Source organism: Leopardus geoffroyi, chromosome D2, assembly GCF_018350155.1.
Source record: "Leopardus geoffroyi isolate Oge1 chromosome D2, O.geoffroyi_Oge1_pat1.0, whole genome shotgun sequence".
Taxonomy (NCBI): domain Eukaryota; kingdom Metazoa; phylum Chordata; class Mammalia; order Carnivora; family Felidae; genus Leopardus; species Leopardus geoffroyi.
Genome location: NC_059334.1, coordinates 62,394,578 through 62,416,699, shown reverse-complemented (window position 1 = coordinate 62,416,699; position 22,122 = coordinate 62,394,578). Strand labels below are relative to the sequence as shown.

At 50.9% G+C, this 22,122-nt stretch overlaps 1 protein-coding gene across 6 annotated transcripts in view; it reads left to right on the top strand.

Annotated features, from left to right (window-relative positions):
- The window catches only part of SH3PXD2A (SH3 and PX domains 2A), a 243,427-nt gene that overhangs the window by 98,665 nt on the left and 122,640 nt on the right, over positions 1-22,122 (top strand). The window lies entirely within an intron of this gene.

The following is a 22,122-nucleotide window of genomic DNA, read 5'->3' as shown; positions in this document are numbered from 1 at the left end:
GGCCTTGGAAACCAGGAGGGAGGCAGCGTGTCGCAGACATGGCAGCCCCCGGGGGAGAGTGCCCAAGAGGCTTCTGAGCCTTACTGATGACCTGGGTGGCAGGAAAAGACAAACCTTCTACGTGATAGAGTAGGAAAAATAGGGTCTGCTGGTAATGCCAGGGTTTTAAGAAGATGGACAAGATTACAGGCCTAAGAGGCGCTGTGTACTGTTTTCAACGTGGCTTTCCTCGAACCTCCTCTGGGAGTGCTGGGTCCTCTCTTGCTGTAATTATTGCCCCCACCCCCAAAGTCATTCTCTCACTCTGTAATCTGGAGTGGGTGGTTCTCGGGGCCTGCTGTTGGCAGCTGGTTCTGAACGCTACGAGAAAGAGCTGCATTGTTCGTTCCTGCCATAGGTATTTCTTGAGTACCTACTGTGTTCCAAGGCCTAGCTGGAGGCACTGGTGATGCAGCTGAGAACAAGGTAGACCAGTCCCTGCTCTCAGGAAGTTCACCTTCCAGTGGGGGAGTCAGAAAGCAAACAAATAAATGAGCAATTCCCAGTAGTGATAAGTGCCAGGGAGAAAAATAACGAGGTCTTGTGATCTGGGGCATCTGAGGTTAGTGGTCAAAAGGGCCTCTTTGCAGAGGTGACAGGGGCAATGAGGGCTTCGGGCGCCAGGCTAAGGGGACAGCAAGGTCAATGACCCGAGTGCAACTGAAGGCATGTGTTTAAAGAGTAGCAAGAAGCGAATGAGGCATGTGGGGGATGTGGGGGAACGGAGTCACCACAGAGAGCTGGGCAGACAGGAGCTGTGGAAACCAGAAGCTCCAAAGCGTGTCTCTCATGGCAGAGCTACCCAGGAAAGAGACAGCTCCATAAGCTTGCATAAACTGTGCGACCCTGGCCCAGGCACACGGCCTCCAGAGTCAGTTTCCTCATCTGTCAAATGGGTTAACGATGCTTTGGCGTGACGTTCCAAGCAGTTAGTGCAGAGAAAGTGCTGTGTGGCTCAAAGGGAGAAGTTCTGGTGCTGTGCACCTGCCATTCCTCCAGACGGCTTTGCAGCAGGACACAGCTGTGGGGTTGCCTGTGCTCTGCACCACCACCCCCCCACCCTCCCTCCCTGTGCTGATTCAGCCCTACACATCGCATCTCAGCCCCGGTGGCACCTCTTGCTGCTTCTTGCCCATGGTAACTTGAGGTCATAAGGAGCTGGTTTCTGAGGAGCTGACAACCCAGCTGGCTGATCTGGGATGAAAGGCGGGGAGGGGCCTGAGCAGCTCTGGCCCCTTCACCGTGATGACACGGCAGGGCCACCAGCTTCACAGGCTCTCAGCTCTAGGGCTGCCAGCTCTCGCCGGGAATAAGGGGCTTTGCAGAGCAGGCCGCCACTGGAAGATGGCTTTCAAAAGTACACATGGATCAGGTCCCTCAGCTGTTCCCCTGTGTCATCCCCACACTTTGAGACCAGGGAAAGGGTCAGGCCGCTTCGTTATAACTTGTCTTCCTCGTCCAGAGAACTCCAGAAGGGAATCAACCTGCTGAATACCCACCCACACCCTCAGCCCTGAATGGACTGGCACCTCCCTCAGGAGGCCTCTGATCTAAGCAGAAATGTGTGTCTTTCCACGGGCCTGTCAGTCCGTTTAATTTCACGTGCAGTAAAATGTGCCCAGACCCGGGAGTCCACATGCTGGGTTCAGGTGCCTCTCTTGCCAGTCAGTGAGGCACAGGATTGAGGAAGTTAAACGAGAGCAACTGGGGATCGCCTTGCGTGTTGGCAGAATCACCAGATGCCAGTGATTTCAGGTGGCTGCGACATTCCTGATCTTTCCCTGTGAAAATAAATCATCTCCTTAGTTGATGCCTAAGTGTTCTTTTATGAGGGTCAGATGCCCTCACTCTGTGCTTAGAGAGGACTGCTGTGCCCTGGGCGGGGGGGAGGGGGGCACTGTCAGTAAACACATACTCACGTCTGGATGACTGAGGGGCCAGTTCCCTGAGCCCAGGTGTGACAGAGGTGAGAACAGGAGGGCAACTGAGGCGGGAGAAGGAAAAAGGTTCTGGGCCCCTGGTGGTGCCGTGAGAAGCCTGACCAATGAGGCCGCGTGAACTTTTCAGTGTGGCTGCCACACAGGCCCAGGCTGTGCCGTTGTCATGGGCCGCGCTGAGGGGTGAGGATTTGTCATGTGTGGTGGGAAGTGTCTGAAAGGTTTTAAGCTGAGGGGCCTAGGCTGGACGATGCTGTGGAGAGAAGTCAGTCTGAGACCTATTTTAGAGGAACATCCGAGAGGCCTTGCTGAGGGCCGGGGGTGAGGGGGGAAGTAGAGAATGATGATGCGCATGGTTCTGCTGAGGGCAACCCTGGCCAAGATGGCCAACCGGTGCTTCCCAGCACCCTCCCCACATCCCCGCCTTGGACTTCACCCCTGGGAATGAAAGGGGATGATGTCCTCCCTCCATTCTGAGATAGCTGAAGCCTCCGGCGCATGTGAAGGATGTTTTGTGGTGGGGAGTGCCTGCCACCAGCCTCCCTCCCAGGAGCCTCTGGGCACTAGACACTCTGTTTTCTGGGTCTTGGATTCAGTGGGGAGTGCGAGGGGGGTCAGTGGGTGGTGGTGGAGGAGGCAGAACACTGAGGCCCATTGACAGGGAGCTCAAGGCCCCTCCTTCAGAGGTGAGGGGCGCTGGTGGCAGATCTCCACAGTGTTCCTGGCCTGACCCTTCCACTGTTCGCCAAGGTCACCCCAACTGGACCCCGGCCCAGGGATGGAGCCTCAAGCCAGAACTCTTCCCTGGCAGGAACTGAGCTGACCCTTGGAGCCTCCCCAGGCGCTTATGAACTGACACACCATTCATCCAGAGGCCGCCTGGCTTCGAGCAGTACAGTAGCTCTGGGCCCTGAAAACACCTCCTCTCCTTCACCTGCACTGTTCCAAGGACTGATGTCCACTGAGGGGCCCCCAGATCCCAGGCCGCCTGGCCTCCAGACCACAGTGGGCCAGAGGGACTGGCATGGCCTGAAGGTGGAGTCTGTTCCCCTGAACGCACCTTCACAAGGCAGAGAAGGAAGTGCATGGGGTGGGTGGGGCTTGTCTGGCAGCTCTAGGTCTCCTCTACCCGTCAGGGGCAGGGTCTGAGGGAGAGGGGTGACACGTCTGCTTCTCCCTGGGCCAGAGCAGAAGGGCCAGATTTCACCTTAGCGAGAATGAATCGGGGCACATCTCAGGGAAAATTTCCAAAGCTGCGTCGCCAAAAGAAGCCGTGTGACTCCGCAGCTCGGCCAGCCCTAGAGCAGCATGGTGGTTCTGAAGGACCTGAACCTGGCCTTGGGCTCAGACAGATCGAGATTCACAACTCACACCGAGGCTTTCTACGTGGCACTGGTTGTCTGAACTTGAAACTGCTTTGTTCACGGTGGAGGCAGGTAGGCGTCACCTTTCAGCACTGGAGGCCTCAGAGCTAGATGAACCTGAGTCAGATCCCTGCTCAGCCTCCCAGGAGCTGCCTGACCCTGGGCCAGCTTTACTCAGCATCTCTGCACCTCCTCAGAATCCTCATCTATGAGATTCCCCCGGGGCTATTGAGAGCATTGAATGAAATGTTACCTGTTAAGCACACAGTAAGCACTTAATACGTGGTGATGATTTGGTGAATGGAGCTTGACAAAAAAGGCTGAGCTGTCTCTTGGAGCCTTTCCAGGAGTGAGGTTGTGCACGCAGTCTTGTGCATTTCAAGGTCTGCCACTCAGAATTTGGTTCACAGGCGAATAGCACGAACATCATCTGAGAGCTTGTTAGAAATGCAGAGTCTTAGCCCCACCCCAGACACACCAAATCACAGTCTGCTGTGTGCTGGCATGCACAGGAAAGTTTGAGAAGCACTGTTTTAAGGTCCAGTGATGCCCTTCCATAGGCTGACTCTGTCCTCAGGACTTCCCTGGTGTATGGCTATGTTTAGTCCATCCGTGTAATATAAACCACTGAACCTCCTTCGGTGAATTAATTTCTGACCCAAGCTTCACACAGGTAACTTGGTAAGAGCTATGCAGACCTGAGTTGCCCACCCGTTTCTGGCACCCTGTGGGATGGGGGCGTAAGTTACTGCATAGCCTCTGTCCCCCACCACCAGTCTAACCTGGAGGACACTTGGCCCCAGCCACACTCCCTCATCAGCTCTAAGTCAGGACTCTGTAAGTCCCCACTCTTCCAAGACAGGGTGAAGTTTGGGGCCAAGAAGATGCTAAGGTTTTTATTTCAGAAGTCTGTCTGGATTGGGGGTGGGCGAGACTGTCCTGTGAATCCCTTGTGGTTTTGAAGATGGCACGGCACAAGTATGTCTAAAGTCTGTCTGTCCAGTTATACTGCAGGGTTAGGAGCAGGAAAAGTGCTTGGGTCTCTCTGAAGAAGTCTCTGGCAAAAGGGTTAAGACAAAAACAAACAGACAAACAGGCCCTGGTTTTTAAAAGGAGAATGTTTTGCTCTTCTCTATAAAACAATTATAGCAAACCTAAGCTCCACAATAAGGGAGCCAAAGGAGGAGGACTGAGATGAATGAGTGACTGTTAACTTGGTGCCTTCTCTGCTTGGCAAGGTTTGTACTCCCAGCTGCTTCTTTCTGATCTGAAAAATGAATTTGCAACTTTAATAGTTGGTAATTGGTGAAGATGGCTAGTACGGCCTATGTGGCTGGCAAAGCTGTTCTCTCTTACTAGCAGGTGGCCCAGAGATCACTTTTTGTGGAATTGGCTATAGGGGAAAAGTTGCAAACAGCTTCCTGAGAAATGGTGTGCCGCTTGGAACGTTTAGCAAATTAAACAGTTGGTTATAAAGGAAAGATTCCTCCCTAAGCATTATAGCTACCATTTAAGTACATACTTGTGCCAGATATCGTGCAAAGTGTTTCTGTGCTTATATTGCCTCATTTAATGACAGCTACTCGCTTTACATATGAAGAGTCATGGGCTGGAAGGGGTATATGACTTGCCCATGGCCACTCAACTAGTAAGATGCAGGGCTGGGATTCAAACCCAGGTCCTTCCACTTCCAAGCTCTTGACCACTCACTATTCTCTATGTCCTGGCTGTGCTTGCTGCAGAGTGAGCTTGACCAAAGATGTACTGCCTGGAGGTTTGCTATATGAAATGTGGGAATACTACCTATACTAGAGTGTTTGCATTTCTTTAAACTATATTTCAAGTTTTGTATGGTTTTATCAATTAGACACTGATCAGCTTTGTCCTTTTTTGGGCACTTAATAAAGTGTCACATTCCTACAGTAAAGGTCTTGCCTAGATTAGATTATTTTCAGCTACTTTTCACTTAACCTATCCAAGTTTAGCCAGCCACCTAGTGACCAAATCTGGAATTGCAGGCATAGTTACCAGAAGGGAAAAATTGCAGGCTTTGTAAACACATATCCATAAAGTAACCATGCAGCAACAGTCATCACAGTTTAGTAAACCATGGTTCAACAAGGAACTAAAATTGAGGAAGAAAGAAATCCTACTTTACCTTTGTTTCTCTCTGTGGCCCTAAACCAGAGAGTTTTCATTTGGGGCACCAAATAGAACCTTAGGAAACATCACATGGTTTTACTTGCTCATTCCTAAAACTTGGTGTGAGAGGAATTCTGAGCCTACTTCGCTGTTCCTGACAGCTCTTCCTCCAAAATTAGGAGGGTCTCCTGTGCATTTTAGTAGATTGCAGTGTATTCATTCAGATATGTTCTCATGGGGGCATAAGAACAAGTCCTAGATCTTTCTGAGCCTGAGTTTCCGCATCTGGGAAATACTAGGATTGGACTTGATACTGTCTGGGTTTTCTCATAGTCCCAATATTTTGCAATCTAATAGCTTTTAAGACCAAAGGGATAAATGTCCAATGATGAAACATCATACAAAAGAGAAAACATTTAGGGAAACAGAGGTCTCGTAGGCCCACCTCACATCCCACTGCATTGACAGAATATGGCTTCCTCTGTATAAGGCCAGCTTTGTGCCCTTCCCCCCATTCCCTGTTTCCTTTGGAAAGCGCAGAAAGCCCCCTTGTCTTGAATGCTTCCCTGCAAAGGGCTCCTGCTGAAAGACTGCACACACAGCCAAGACTTTGACCTTCACCTTTGAACCCCTGACTTACTTGGTGAGAATGAGTTTTTATCCTTCTCTCTCTAGGTTTTGGTGGGGGTGGGGAGAATCTAGCTAGGGTTAGCAGGAATTCAATGAAAATATAAATAGAAACATGGTCTATAAATAACACTGCCCCCAAAATATCTGGAGACATGAATACCGGCAGACAGCGGACAGTCACAAATCATGATGGCCTGGACAGTGAGTGAGCTTTGTTCATTTGCTTTGGGGTCTCTCGGGATACTTCAGACTTCCCAGTGGGTCCTAGAGAAACCCTGTCTCTTTCTGGGCTCTAGAAACGCCTTCCTTGTTCACTGCCTTCACACCCATCTTCTCCTAAACCTGCTTTGTGAGAAGATACGTGTAGTGGAGCAAAGTAAAGCTGCCTGGAATCGGACCCTAGCTTTTAGTCTCAGTACTCTGTGACCTGGGGAAATTCAGAACATATCTCTGGGCTTTCTTCCTCTGTGTTCCTGGGGATTTTCAAAACTGGAGTTTTGAAGAACAGGAACCGTGCCTGATTTTATCTTGGTTAAGAGGGTGGAGTCTAGTGCCAATCCCTGTATTGCCGCCTCTAGCTGTTTGGCCTTGGGCAAGTGACTTAACCTGTATACTTCAATCTCCTTGTTAAATCGGCGGGATAATGGTATCTGCTTTGTTGAACTCTTGTAAGGAGTGAGTTAATATTTTCAAAGGGTTTAAACCAGTGCCTAACACATAGTAAACATATATAAATGTTTATTAAATAAAGAAATAGGGGCTCCTGAATGGCTCAGTCGGTTAAACATCCGACTTCAGTTCAGGTCATGATCTCGTGGTTTGTGAGTTCAAGCCCCGCGTCTGGCTCTGTGCTGACAGCTCAGAGCCTGGAGCCTGCTTCGGATTCTGTGTCTCCCTCTCTCTCTGCCCCTCCCCCATTCACACTCTGTCTCTCTCAAAAAATGAATAAACATTAAAAAATAATGGTAATAATAAGGGAGGGAGGGAGGGAGGGAGGGAGGAAGGAAGGAAGGAAGGAAGGAAGGAAGGAAGGAAGGAAGGAAGGAAGGAAGGAAGGAAAGTGTTACCTGGTACATAGTAGTAGCTGCTTAACAAATTTGTCAAGTGAATGACTGAATGGGACCAGAACTGCCTATCTTGAGTCAACAAGGGTAATGTAATAAGATTGTGTGTCAGTTCTTTCTAAGCCCAGGATGCTTTAAAATGTAAGTGGGGGGGCGCCTGGGTGGCGCAGTCGGTTAAGCGTCCGACTTCAGCCAGGTCACGATCTCGCGGTCCCTGAGTTCGAGCCCCGCGTCGGGCTCTGGGCTGATGGCTCAGAGCCTGGAGCCTGTTTCCGATTCTGTGTCTCCCTCTCTCTCTGCCCCTCCCCCGTTCATGCTCTGTCTCTCTCTGTCCCAAAAATAAATAAACGTTGAAAAAAAAAATAAATAAATAAAATGTAAGTGGGGTTTTTATTCTTACCTGCTGGTGTGGCAGTCTGGCAGGAGTTAGGTACACTCCCTCCTTGTCCTCATCCATTATTTCTGCCTTGTACACGCTGCATTTTGTTTGCCTGGGAGAAAAGCCTGGAGCTCGTGCATCTTGGCAGGTAGAGAACTGCTCGCTCTGATGCATTGCTCTACAGTAGCACCAGCCTCTCTCCGTAGCCTCATCCCCCATACCCTTTTTAGCATGACACCCGCATTTTGCTTAGTGCCGGCAAAGTTCTTTGCTAGCAAAGCTAGCTCTTACATAGACCAACGATGGTGTAGCCTTTTGCTATGTGCGTGCCGTAAGCATAAGAGAAAAAGAAAACAAAGCTCCCTCCTCTCGGAAAGCAGCCTGAATGCTCCAAATATGTCTGATTCAGGTAACCCAGGGGCTCTCTCATGAGCAGCGCTGGGCCTGGGTCAGTGACCTCGTGCTATGGAACAAATTACATCCTCCCGCCCCCAAATTAGGAGCTTAAAACAATAGCCAACATTTCTTATCTCAGAGTTTCTGTAGGTCAGGAATTCAGGAACGGCTTAACTGCACAGTTTTCATACCACGTCTCTTGGGAAGTGACGGTCCAGATGTCAGCACAAAGTGTGACCGGGGACTCACTGGGCAAGACAGCTCACTCACGTGACCGGCAGACTGGTGCTGGCTGCCGGCAGGAGGTCTCGGGTCCTTGCCATATGGACCTCTCCATAAGATGCTTGAGTGTCCTTACAACATGGTGGCCAGCTTCCTGCAACATGAATGATCTCAGAGCAAGACAAGAAGGGGGCTGCGATGTCCTTTATAACCTAGTCATGGAAGTCACCCTGTCCACGGGGAGGACACCCAGGGCCCTGCTGCTTCACAGATCAGTTCTATACAGTGTGAGAGGGGACCGTGTGAAGTAAGTGACCCTGAGGTATGCGTCACCAGGGGCCACGTTGGAGGCTGACTACCACAGGCTCCTCTGAAATGGTGTCAATGGTGGCAGCTCTTTTTGTGGGGTTAGGATTGGGGTAGAAATTAGAAGTAGGAAAGACAACTGAGTACGGGGCCCAGGGGAATATAACCCATTGGTGCAAGAGCTACACAATCCACCCCAGAACCAGGCTGCTGGACCAGCTGCCTTGCCGACTCCCAGCCTGGCTGCTAACTCACTTCGTGAAGTTGGGCAAGCCATGGCCCTCCCTGAGCTCAGCCTTGACCCCAGAGAGTAAGGGGTCTGGACATGATGACCTGATCTCCTGGTTTTAACCCCAGGATCCATTTGGACTGTGGTAGCTGTTGACACTGGTGAGAACATGGGCTTGAGCTTGTGCTATGAGTGTCCCACCAGTGACTAGGCCCAAGTGTGCCGCCCGCCCCCTGCCATGCCGTCCCCGACCCTCAGCGTTAAGGTTTGAGGGAGAAGTGCTTTAGAATGGGCTGATGGTGCCTGTGTTCCCCCCACTCCCCCAGGTAGACACTGTGGTCCTTGGCCTTGACGGTGCAGGAGCTCAGGTGTTTCTCAAACAGTACAACTTGAATGGCTCTGCTTTGCTCTGTGTGGTCCATGTGATCAAACTCCAGTCACCCATTCAGTCTTTTTTAGTACCACTCGTAACCTGCACCCGTAACCTCCCAACGCATTCACTTTACTTTAGCTGGATCCTGTTATCTCTGGACCTTTGCTCAGGCTCTTCCCTCCTTCTGGAACATTCTTTCCCCTTCCCTTGCCCTAGTTCATTCCTACCACATTTCAGGCCTGTCCTGCCTCCTGTGTATCCCCGTTGTAACAGGTAACACTGCAACGCAATGCCCACACAGACTGCATCCCCTGAGAAGCAGGGACTGTGTCTGCGTGGTGCATCATCACACCCCGGCCCCCAGCACAGCACCTACATTCAGGAAGGCTGGATTGTCGGTGAGTGCGTAAGTGGTGCTGGGTGACCGTGCTCATGGGGTTGGGCTGGGGCTAAGACGTAGCTCTTGGGGGAGCGCCTGGGTGGCTCAGTCAGTTAAACGTCCAACTTAGCTCAGGTCATGATCTCACAGTTCGTGGGTTTGAGCCCCGCGTTGGGCTCTGTGCTGACAGCTCAGAGTCTGGAGCCTGTTTCAGATTCTGTGTCTCCCTCTCTCTCTGCCCCTCCCCTGTTCACGCTCTGTCTCTGTCTCAAGAATAAATAAACATTAAAAATTTTTTTTTAATTTTTTTTTTTAACATTTATTTATTTTTGAGACAGAGAGAGACAGAGCATGAACGGGGGAGGGGCGGAGAGAGAGGGAGACACAGAATCGGAAGCAGGCTCCAGGCTCTGAGCCATCAGCCCAGAGCCTGATGCGGGGCTCGAACTCACGGACCGCGAGATCGTGACCTGAGCCGAAGTCGGACGCTCAACCGACTGAGCCACCCAGGCGCCCCAAAAAGAATTTTTTTAATAAATAAAAAAAAGACGTAGCTCTTGGGGAAGGCAGACCAAGAAGATACACAGAGAAAAGGTACAGAGAAAAGAAGGAATAGAGCAAACTCATTAAGAGCCTAGGCGCTTCCAGACGGCCTAAAGAAAGAGACCATGGCGCATTAAATTTCAGCTCTGCCGCTTACTCATTTTGTGACCTTGGGCAGGTAACTCAGGTCACTTTTCCAAAAATCAGTTCACCCATCCACAAAATGGGAATGGCAACAGTACCCAGTACCTAGGTCATAGATTGTCATCAGATCAAATAAAAGAATAAATATAAAATACATAGCACAGTGCTTATCTCACACCAAATACTTGGTGAATGTTACCTATTACTTTTATGACGCTCACTACCCTCGCCAGAGGGCGGGGAACCACAGCAACTGTGTGGGTGGGAGGGTGCTGAAGAGAGTTGACTGGGCTCAGTTCTGCCAACAGAGCCAAAGCTCAAGAAAGGCAGTCTTTGGGGGACTGTGTCCACCCAGAGGGAGCCAGGCAAACTTCCCTCTGGCTGGCACGGCCAGGCCTGTGGTTGTGCGGCTGTTTTCCAATGGGCCTCTACATCCTGGGGATTTTCCTCTGCTACAGACCATCAGAAGTAAACTGTGCCTTTCAGCATCACTCTTGGGACCGGGGCTGCCCCTGCCTGTCCACAGCCTCCTGGGCTGGCTGGGCCTTTCTGTTGTGTCACTGTGCCTTGGAGGCCCAGTACCCCTGGCCTGCCCCCCACCACTGGCCCCTGCTGTGGGCAAGGCCACAGGGAGAGGCTGCCGGAAAGCTCTGCCCAGCGTCCCACCGTCCCCTTTCCTGAGGGCAGCCTCCCCTGGCAGGGAGGAGCTGGGGCTGCTGGGGCTGAATAGGGCCTTTTATTCTCTGGCTCTCACAGGGAGGGTGCTGAGCCACTGCCCACCACGCCCGCCACACCCACATCCACACGGTGGGGACAGCTTGGCCCTGATGCTGGGCTCTGAGTTAACCACACTCTCTGGCCCCACTCTGTCTGGGTCCTGGAGGGCGAGACCATCCCGCCTGTGGCTCCCAGCATGGGCAGGGTGAGCTACACGTGCTAGTCCCCTCAGGGGTGTGTGTCTGTGTGTATGTGACTGTGTAAATGAGAGAGACAGTCTAGAGCAAGAGGGTGTCAACACACACACACACACACACACACACACACACACACACATCCATACATCCATTCAGCAAATGTCAACTGGGGGCCACTGTGTGCCAGTCCTTGTGCTGGACCCTGAGGATACAATAGTAAATGAGACATCATACAAAGAGGTGAGACTGTTACACATCGCAGTGAATTCTGGGGAGGAGACAGTGGAGGGCTGGGAGAGAGGCAGAGAGACCCAGTACTGCCGAGGCCTCCCCATGCGTTCATCTGAAGTATGGAAGGTGATATCTGTGCAAAGGGCCGTGGGGACTGTGTCCTGGGAGAGGGGACGTATGCACACAGGCCCCGTGATGGGAGAGACCTGGGCGTGTCTGTGGCATTAACTGATGCCCAGCATGGCTGGCATGATGAGACCTGATTGCAGAAGGAGGCATGAGCCACACCCTGCGGGGCCTCTCGGGCCACGGAAAGGAGTTTAGATTTTATTCTCCGCGCACTGGGAAGTCACTGAAAGGTTTAAGCAAGGTTTCATTTTAAGAATGTTATTTGGGCTACTGGGTGGAAAATGGACTGGGGAGTCAGACAGACGAAAGGTCACAGTACGACTCACGGGCTGTTAGCCAGACATGGAGTGATCTGGCCTTTCCCTTCTCTGTAACAACAGGCACTTTGTGTCGGACCCTTCCTGCGTGCCCCGCTCTGTGTGCTGTGCTTGTCCCGCGTGCTGCTTCCACTTGGTGTCTCAGCCCTGTAATCCCACATGGCAGATGAGAAGGCTGATGCTGGGGCCTGTTAATGTCCCCAGGACACGGGTTCAAAAGGCCCGGGCCTCTCAGCTCTGCGACCCACCCTCTGATCCTACTGCTGGCAGATGAATGGTCCTAGATTTTGATTTTTTTTTTAACCTTCTCACTGGACCAAGAATAGGAAAACACAGCTGGAAGGTGAAATCAGACCAGTATGACTGTGGCTGAGAAGGTCAGTGCCTTTTGCCTTTGCCACCTGGCCCACCATTAGTATACATATTACACCGGTTTACCAAGCACTTTCTAGGCTGTGCTCAGCCGTGTCCAAGCTGAGCTCTGAATGAGACCACAGTCTTTGCCTTAAGGAACCCCAGTGGCATCCAAGTGGCAATTGTCCTCAAGTGTGGCCACTTTAAGCACTGTTATAGTTAATCCCAAATCCTCTCCCTTCCCTGGAGCTATCTGGCACGTCTGAGGTCATCCACAATGCTCTATCTACCTCCCAGGGTTGGGCTGGGCCGGGCCAGCCTATATTTCCTGCCAACCCACGGTGCTCTCGTGGCCAACATCCTTCCCTAATTTGATATCTACTGGGAATCCCTAGATGCTGGCTTCCTTCTAGGTGATTCATAAGACCTGAGCTGCCCTTGTCTGGCAGCGTGTAGTGAGAACATATAGCTCACTATACGTTCTCTCCAAAGTGAGAACATATAGCTAATGAAGTATTTCCAGTCTATATCAGGACCGAAGACCAACCCTGGGCATTCTCCAAACAAGGGAGAACAAGCTGACAAATTCAGAGGGTTTGTTTCTGTGAACACGGCTCTTCCCAAAGCTAATGCTGTAGGTAAGCATTTACCCTTGTTGACAACAATTAATACAAGTATGTTCACATTTCACAGAAAAGGGACTTCATTCCAGGGATCGAGACTCACTGTGCCCTTCAATTTGCTGCAACTTGAATCAAATCATAAAGCATATATTTTTAAGTAAGTCTGGAGAAAATAAAAGTAAATGCCACTGAAACAACGAATGTGTCAGTGCCCCCTTCTCTGTGACACATACCACCCAGGCTAGAGTTTCAACATCCATACTAGTGTAGAAGTACCAATAAACCCCAGCTAAAATCTGCTCTGGTGTAGCGAAGGTCTTCCGGGGTGCAGGTGATTCTGTTTCTTGGCCTGGGCCCTGGTTACCTACGTGGGCTCCATTTGTGAAATTCATTGAGCTATACACATGCATGTGCACTTTTCTGTGTGTGTATTATACTTCAAAAAGAAAGGAGTTTTAAAAAAGGAAGGAAAGCTAAAACAAAAAAATTTTTTAAAAGGGTAGGGGCACTCTTGGATGACTCAGTTGGTTAAGCATCCGACTCTTGATTTCGGCTCAGGTCATGATCCCACAGTTTGTGAATTCGAGCTCCATACCAGGCTTTGCACTGACAGTGTGGAGCCTGCTTGGGATTCTCTCTTTTCCTCTCTCTTTGCCCCTCCCCTGTTCTCACTCTCTCTCTCTGTCTCTCAAAAAAATTCATTAAAAAAAATTTTTTTTAAAGGAAAGAAAAAATTGTTCTGGTCATAGCTCTGTAAGGCTGCTCGAAAAGCCTTCAATTCTGTTTGATTCAGAAAAGATGTATTAAAACCCCTGATGTGCCAGGACTAGGTGTTTTCTTTGTAGCGGACACCCATAAATCCCATGGGCCCCCATTGAGGATGGAGGATGGGGGAATAAAAGATTTTGTTCCTTTAAGACTGGCTCTGCACTGGGGAATGGGAACCTCCAAATCAGAATTTGGAAAATCATTTTTCTCTCCTGGATGTGATGGTTCTTACTGTAAGCATGCTGTGGCTGCAAGAGGAGTTAAGGTTTCCATCTGTGGCGAAAACCCCCTGGGTTTTTTCAAGAGTGTTTCCCTGAGCCTGTGGGAGAGGGGTCGGAGAGTGCCGGGTGGGAGGCTCGCCTGTGGGAGTCATCCTAGCGCCCCCAGGTGGCCGGGTCAAGTAAGTAATCGCTGCCTCTGTTATGTGTTCTGTTCTCTGCTCTCTGCTCTCTGCATTGGACTAATGGAAGAGCGTCCCAAAGGAGAGAAATGGGAGCTGCGTGGGAGACACAGTGTTTTTAGGGGGCGGGGGTTTGAATCAGGAAAGGTTGCTACAGGCTGAAGGGAGCTAGTGTCTCGCCTCGGGTGGGGAAGATAAGTGACAGAGGGTGCCAGGGAAACACTATACTGCTCAGATCCCAAGCAGCCAGTGGGGAGGTGGGTGGGACCAGGCTGTACCCCCACCCCCATGCTACCCCACCTACGTGACCTTGGATTGTCAGCTCATAAGAGATCCCATTTTCTCAACGTTTGTTATGGGCTGGGCTCCATGTTAAACGATTTTGTACATCAGTTCATAGACTCCTCCCAATAATCCTCTGAGTTAGGAGTTACTGTGCCCATTTTGCATTTTGAGGAAACGGAGATTCAAATAGGTTGGGACTTGTCCCATATCACACAACAGTAAATGGCAGGGCCAGATGTACTAATCAGGAACCTCTCGGTGAGAAGGACTAGATCCATCTCAATCTGGTGTAAGAAAAATGGGGAAATTTATTGGCTCATGTAATTGAAAACTTCAAGGGTAGTGGTTTCAGGCATGGCTGGATGTAGGTGAGCAAATCGTGTATCTCTCTAGCTCTCAGCTTTGCTTTCTTTGGCAATTTCATTCCCAGACAAGCTGTCCCAAATGGTGGTGGCGATTTGCAAAGATACTTGCTAGCAATTTGGGGTTCACAGTGTGTGAGTTAGCAGCTCCTGAGGAAAAAGTACTTCTCTTTCTGGTAGTTCCAGCAAAAGTCCCAGGCCGATTCTCCTTGGACCAGTTTGGGTCACACGCCCATGGCTGGACTATACAGATTGGTAACTCCAGGTGTTTGGGGTGAAGTGAGCCCCACTGAACTCACACAGCCTGAGAATGAAGGAGGGATTGTTTCTCAGAAGAAGCTCAGGACACTACAGTACAGACGCTCACAGGCAAACCCACAGATGCCTGCCATGCGAGACTCTAAGCCAGAGCTGTGGGGTGGAAGCTAATTATTCCTTTTCTTCCCTACAGGCATTGCCTGCGTCTTATCACTCTGTCTTAGTCTGGTCGGGCTGCTGTAACAAAAAACACACAGACTGGGTGGCTGATAAACCACAGAAACTTATTTCTGACACTTCTGGAAGCTGGAAGTCTGAGACCAGGGTGTTCGGGTGGGGGTCTGGTTGCAGATTTCTCACTGCATCCTCACATGATGGAGACCACAGGGTGTCTGTGGGGGTGTCTTTTATGAAAGAACTAATCCCATTTGTGAGGGCTCTTCCTCCAAAACCATCTCGCTCCCCAAAGGCCCCATGTCCAATATCATCACATTGGGCATTAGGATTTCAACATGAATTTTGAAGGGCTCAAACATGAATTTTGAAGGGTCAAATTCAGACCATAGCACACCCCATGAGCGTACATACATGTCACTTTTTGCAGGGGTGGGGATTCCTCCAATAACCTTTTCATCTTCTCTCCCCAAATTGGTTTGGCAAAGAAGAGGCTCTCCTGGGTGCCGCATCAGCCAGCAGAGCCAGAGAGGACCCCCTTTCCACTCAATCGGCTCTCTGACCCACAGAGCTTGCCTGCCCGCTGACAGCTCCAGAGACTCTCCACCCACTCTCTCCAGACAATCCTCTGACCTTCCTGAGGGTATCAGACAACACCCACATGCATGGCACTCGCTCAGTGCCAGGGATTGCCAGGGACAGAGGGAGTATAGAAAGTTATCCCTGCCCTCAGGGTGACTGTGGCCCATTTAGGGATACAAGACTGTCATGAGTCAGGACAACTCTGTAGATGTTGCCATAACCCCCTGTAGCGGGTTGAAGAGCGGCCCCTATGTCCACATCCTAACTCCCAACCTGTGAGTATGACTTCATTTGGAGAAAGGGTCTTTGCAGATGTCAAGTTGAGGATCTGGAGATGAGATCATCCTGACTTTAGGGTGCGCCTGAACCCAAAGGCAGGTGTCCTTATTGAAGAAAGGCACAGGCAGGTTTGAGACACAGATGGACGAGAGGAGGCCGTGTGAAGACAGAGGCAGAGACCAGAGTGAGGTGGCCACAAGCCAAAGAATGCCTGGAGCCCCCAAAAGCTGGAAGAGCCAAGCGTGGATTGTCCCCTAAAGCCTTAGGGGGAGCATAGCCTTGCTGGCACTTTCAGACCTCTGGCCTCAGACCTGGGGGAGAATATATTCTGTTGTTTTAAGCCACCAACTTTATGGTAATTTGTTACAGCCGCCCTGGGAGACTAATGCACCCCTTCCCTTTTTGTCCTTAGATCCAATTAGACTGGTGGGAGCGTTGTTCATGGAGAATGAGGCCTCTGCACCATGCGCTCTGGGGCCTCTGGGCCTGCTGTGGCCTCTCCTGTTTCTAAGACCAGTCCCCTGTGATGGTCCAGGTTCTCTGGACGGCCATGAAGGGAGAGGATTGAGAGCATCTGCACCCTGGGGGGCCAGGGTGGCCTATGTATCTGGGAACCCCTAGGGAATGGTAAGACTGGGCCCTGGGATGGTGACTCCCTGACAAATTCTCCAGGATAGCAGAGATCAGGGGCAAGAGTGGGGTGACTGCCAGAGGGTCCTAGAGGCTGACCAAGGAGGGCAAGACAGACATTCAAGGAAGGCTTCATAGAGGAGGCCTTGGGATGGAGAAGGAGGCCCAAGGCACTTCAAAGAACACCAGACTCCTTTCTGTGGCTTACAACACAGCTACACAGCCTCTCTTCTGTCTTTCAACTTTGCTCTGTAGTTGCCTCTGGCTGAGCACTCTTGCTCCAGAACCTTACATGACTGGCTCCCTCTCCTCAAAGTCTCCACCAAACTTCCCTGACCACTAGCTGAATTCTCCTGCCCCCTAGGCAGGCCCCTTCCCATTCCCCTTTTTATTCTTTTTTAGAGATGGGAGGAGACACATATGTGTAACCAAACTACTTACTAGATATGAAAATTGTATACTGTGTCCCGTCCATGCACATCCTGTCCCCAATCTAAACGTAAACACCTTGAGAGTAGGGCCCCGTCTGTCTTGTTCACTGCGGTCTTAGCACCTGGAGCATCAAGGTGGTGATGGAGGGATGGGTGGCATTCCAGGTGGCAGAAAAAGCAAGGAAGAGGGGGTCGTTTGAGGAAGTATAGGTGCTCACATACACACTGTGAATCTTGACGAGGAGAGGCTGCCAAGATTACATCAGTTTGGACAGACCAAAAGAGGCCCTGAGACTAGTCCTTTCCTATTACTTCTGGAGCCTACGCTCTCAAATCGCCCCCCGTACAATGGGTGCTTGCCCATCTGTAGGAACACATACCCGGTTCATGGAAATTGTCAGACTCTTCATGGCTGAGCCATGTCCTCATCTCTCAACTTCTTGAAACAGTTCATTCTGCAGAAGCAAGTGCCAATTACTAAGACCCATCAAGTACCACTGAGATGCCTCATTACATGCATAGTGTCCTGGGCGGGAGGAAGAAATCCCTCTGCCACCCAAGCATGGGGACCTTCCTGAGTCAAGGCCCCAGCTGTGTGTCCTGGCTCAGAGTGGACACTGCTGATGAGAAGGTCAGGCGACACGGGGGATTGGGGCAAAGATTGATCTCCCTCGGGTGATGCCCACTGACTTGTGGCGGATACCCGCCCACAGAGCAGGGGTGGGGGCATAGGAAGGACAGGGAGGTTTGCTGTTTCAGGGAGCTCTTTCTTTCCAAAGTCCATGAGACACTGGTTCCCGCTCCTTCCCACTTTGCTGGTTCATTCACTGGGTCATTTGTATCTGGTAGGCAGAGACCTTGGGAGGACCGCTTGTATGTGGGGTACCATGGCGTGTCCCACCGTCCGTGGTTATGGCTTATGTAGTTCTCAATCATCCCCCAAGGCGGCTGATCCCTACATCATAGCAGAGCACCTGGTAGGGAGGAAATGTTAGTAATGCTTCCATCACACGCAGAGTCAAATCCTAAGTCCTCACCATGGCTCTCAAGGCCTCACTTGATTGGACCCCAAAGACCTCTCTGAATTCATTGCCTTCTGTCTCCCTCTTACTATATGAGCTGTAAAATCCCAGGTTGAAATCTCAACTTAGCCACTTAGTGGCTGTGTGACTTTGGACAGTCCTCTCTGAGCCACCATCCCCTGTGCAAGGTAGGGATAATAAAATTACTTGCTTCAAAGTCATTGTGGGGATTAAGTGAGAGAACCCAATGAAAAGCTCTTAGCCTGTGCCCAGCACGTAGTAAGCACTTGGCTACTGTTACCGCTTGTCTCGCCCCTCCTCTGCCCCTCTCAATTCCACCATGCCCGCTGTGCAAATCTTAGGACTTCTAGAGGGAGCAGCCATGGAGCCACAGCCCTTTGGTCTCCAGATGAGAATCCAGAGGAACCTGCTTCAGGGTCATGCAGCCAGCCTGTGGCCCAGGCAGAACTTGAACCCAGGACTCCTGCTAAGGCCCCTGCTCCTTCTGCTGGTCGCACCTCCTCAGCCCAGCCCAGAGCAGCAGCAGCAACAGGGACCTACACTTATGTGCTTGGACCCTGTCAGGCTCGACAACTTTCTTCTCCACTTTCAGGAGTGAGTTATGTCCTGAGGTCTATTTTATGCCCTGTGTGTAATCTTCCTTACAATGCTTATCATATTTCTGGGGCAGCATCTGCATGGCTTTGAAGACTCTGGCAGGAGCTATAAACGGGCTGAATTACATTTACAAGAGGCCTTCAATGCCCTGTGCTCTCGGCTTCCTTAATGGGGATTTTCCTCCTGCTCCTTTTTTTCTCTCTCCCTTTTAATGCAGTCACCGGTTTGGCTTTCCGAGTGCGGTTTGGATTCCTAACAGAGAAGTCAAGACCATAGAATCCCTTCCAGATCTTCCCTCCCTCTTTCCCCCTCCTACCCTCTGCCGCTTGTGCCAAAGCCCCAAGAAAAGAAAACGTTGCTCCTGTCAGGATTTCAGCGGGAAGGAGATAAGCCCTGCTGGGATTCCAAAAAATCAGCCGGGAAATGGCTTGTACAGAAACTCTCCTCTGACTCTGCACCTGAGCAACAGACCCACAATCTTTGTGAAGGGTCCCAGAGGCATGGTGGCCTCATTTGCAGGGAGTGGGCATGAGGGGCAAGGTGGGGGTCCTGTACTCATGTGAGTGGGAGCCCACCTATCTCCCCACCTCACCTACCCCCATCCCCCCCTCTGCCAGTCTTCTGTACCGTGTGGAGGCCTTAACTTTTCCTCAACTATTTGCTTGTTGGCGGTTCTGTCTGCAGCTGGATCAGGTGATCTCTGCAGGTGATCTTATGTGATCTGTGTATCTTATGTATCTGTGTATCTCAGGGGTACCAGACTCAGGGGTTTGGCCAGCCTTGAGAGGGGCTTGTTTGGAGACGGAGGGATTTTGTCTGCCATCTTTTCCCTTTCCTTTCTGTCCCTTGCCAGGATGAGAAAGGGCAGGAGTGCTATTTTTGGAGGATGGATAAGTCATGTTTCATCTCCTTTCAAAGGAGCGCATGGCAGAGCCAGGTCCGTGGGCCCGGGTCCCTGCTGTGGTCTCTTCTTTGGTTTCCTGTGCTGCATAGACGAGTCCTCCAGGTTCCTGCGAGCTACCATTTGACCACTGGCGTCACTGGGACTGCACGATCTCCAGCTCTTGATGTATGAGGCTCAGGTAGAAGGCTCAGAAACCCTGACCCAGGGAGTTCTGTCGTTTTGTCAGTCCCGAGAGCAGGCCTCCTCACGCTATGCGTTTATTTGCACATGTTGTCCCCATGGCTGTACGCATATGCTCCCGCAGCATGCAGGCAATAAAGCGACAGGCAACCAAAAAAGGGTAGGAGGCACAGAGGCCAGGAATACCAGATCTGTGACATCTTCCTCCAAGGAAAAGAAGCTGTCTCCAGTGTCTTGATAAATCATGTTTTATCTCCATTCAAAAGTAACACGTGGCAAAGCCGATTTATCTTGATGACATTGTCCAGTCTGCACAGCATCGTCCCTCTGACGGGGAGATGGCCTGTCTGCCTGGCTTCGGAGAGGAAGGGAGGAAAGAGAGCTTGAGGGACAGTCCAGGAGAGGGAAGTGGATGGGCCAGCAAGTACCTATGGGGCGCCTGCTGTATGCAAAGCCTCGTGCTGAGTGGGGTGTGGGTGCCAAGGGGAGGAAGGAGGTGGTCACATCTGATGTGGGGGGATGAGGGGCCCAAATGGGAAGCAAGTCACGCATGATAAGATGAGTTAGATGCTCCCTGGTCCGACCGGAGCAGGGCTGGTGACCAGTACTTCTGGTGGCCAGGAACTCAGGCTCTAGCCTTCCGAGGTCCACTGCCCTTGACCTCTGTCTCTGGAGGCTGCTCATGGGAAGGACTGGGAGCTTTGCTGTAGCCACAGGAGCGTACTCGGCAGGAAGTGCCAGAGATGTCCTGGCACTCTCAGATGTTCACAAGCAGGAAGTTGGTGACAAATACCCCTCACCCTTAGTTGGGATACCTCTGAGGTGTAGTCCATATTATCCCCAACAGACCTGAGCTGTGGCTACCCATAGGGGTGAACTGGCTGGGCAATTCTTCCTTACCTTCCCTGTCTTCCCTTCCACTCCCCTCCTGCTATCTTCTGGGATCTGCTCCCAAATAAACCACTTACATGCCTCATCTCTGGGTGCCACCGGGGAAACAACTTAAACCAAGGCAATGCTTCGTACTTCCCTGGGGCCCGGATAGAAGAAACTCAAGTGTATTGACATGCAGTCTGTGTATCTGTTCACATGAAATGGCAATTATCTTAATTAGAACTCCTTGAACACAAGTGTAAAAATCCATCTCCAATTAGTTTAAAAAATGATTTTATTGCTTCATACATGTGAAAAGTACCAGGTAGACCTTGGATTCCAAACAGCTATATCCAGCTTTCAAATGATGTCAAAGGAATCTGCTGTTCATCATCTCTTTGCTCTGCTTTTGAACCATTCGGGAAGCATTTACTGAGCCCCTATTTCGTTCCAGGCACAGATCCTTTATCTCAGTAGGTTTCCTTCTCGGACAGTAATAAATATGGCCACTAGAAGCTTCAGGCTTTCATCCTGCCAGCTTACAAACTGTGGGAGAAAAAAGCCTCCAGCAGAAGTCTCAGGGCTGACCCTCATTGGCCCAGATGGGGTCCCCTGCCCATCTCTGAGCCAATCACTGTGATTCTGGTTGGCTGGGCTGGGTCTACTCTTGTTGCCAGGGGGTGTGGTTAGAAAACCCCAGGGACCTGGAATGGAGGAGGGAGGCTCTCCAGAGGGAAACTGGGCAGACTTGAACAACAGATGTTTGTTACAGTTATGGGCTGGGTTGTGTGTGTCCTAGGATGTGTCAGGCCCCTGATGGAAGGGGGCTCACACATATCTGTAACACACAGCAGAATGAGGCGAGTAACTTAGGAATGGACAAAGTATGTGGATGTTCTGGAAAAAGGAAGTTGCTCCTAGCTCAGCTAATCAAGGAAGGCCTTCTAAAAAGGGGACATTGGGGGTGCCTGGGTGGCTCAGTCAGTTAAGCGTCAGACTCTTGGTTTCAGCTCAGGTCATGATCTCATGGTGGGTGAGTTCAAGCCCCACATCATGCTTCGTGCTGACAGTGTAGCCTGCTTGGGATTCTCTCTGTCCCTCCCTCTCTGTCCCTCCCCAGCTCATGCTGTCTTCTTTCTCTCTCTCTTTCTCTCTGTGTCTCAAAATAAATAAACTTGAAAAACAATGAAAGGGGCATTGACTCAACATCGATGGCCATGGGGCGTAGAAATGTTAACCGTGTCAGGACTTGAAAGTCAGACCAAGGAGATCAAACTCTGAATTGAACCGGCTGAAAAGGACTATACATTGATCTGGTTGTTAAAATTGAATTCAGCAAGCTCAGAAGAGCCTGCTGGGAAAGTCTGAGGGGCTGGCCTTTCCTGTAAGCCTTGCCCATACCTGCAGAGGGGTGTACCAGCCCATCTGCACAGTGGCCTGCACTGTTGGAGGCTGTGTGTACAGAGAGGCTGGAGAAAAGTCAGGCTGGGGCAGCCGTGCTCCCTTGGCATTGGCCTGTGCCCGCCCTGGAAATAGCCACCCACCTAAACTAAGAATAGGAATTCCTGCCTGACTGGCAGGAAGGAATGCTGATTTCTCAAGGAGGGATGGGCCTGAAAACCAAACATGGCGTGTGGGTTG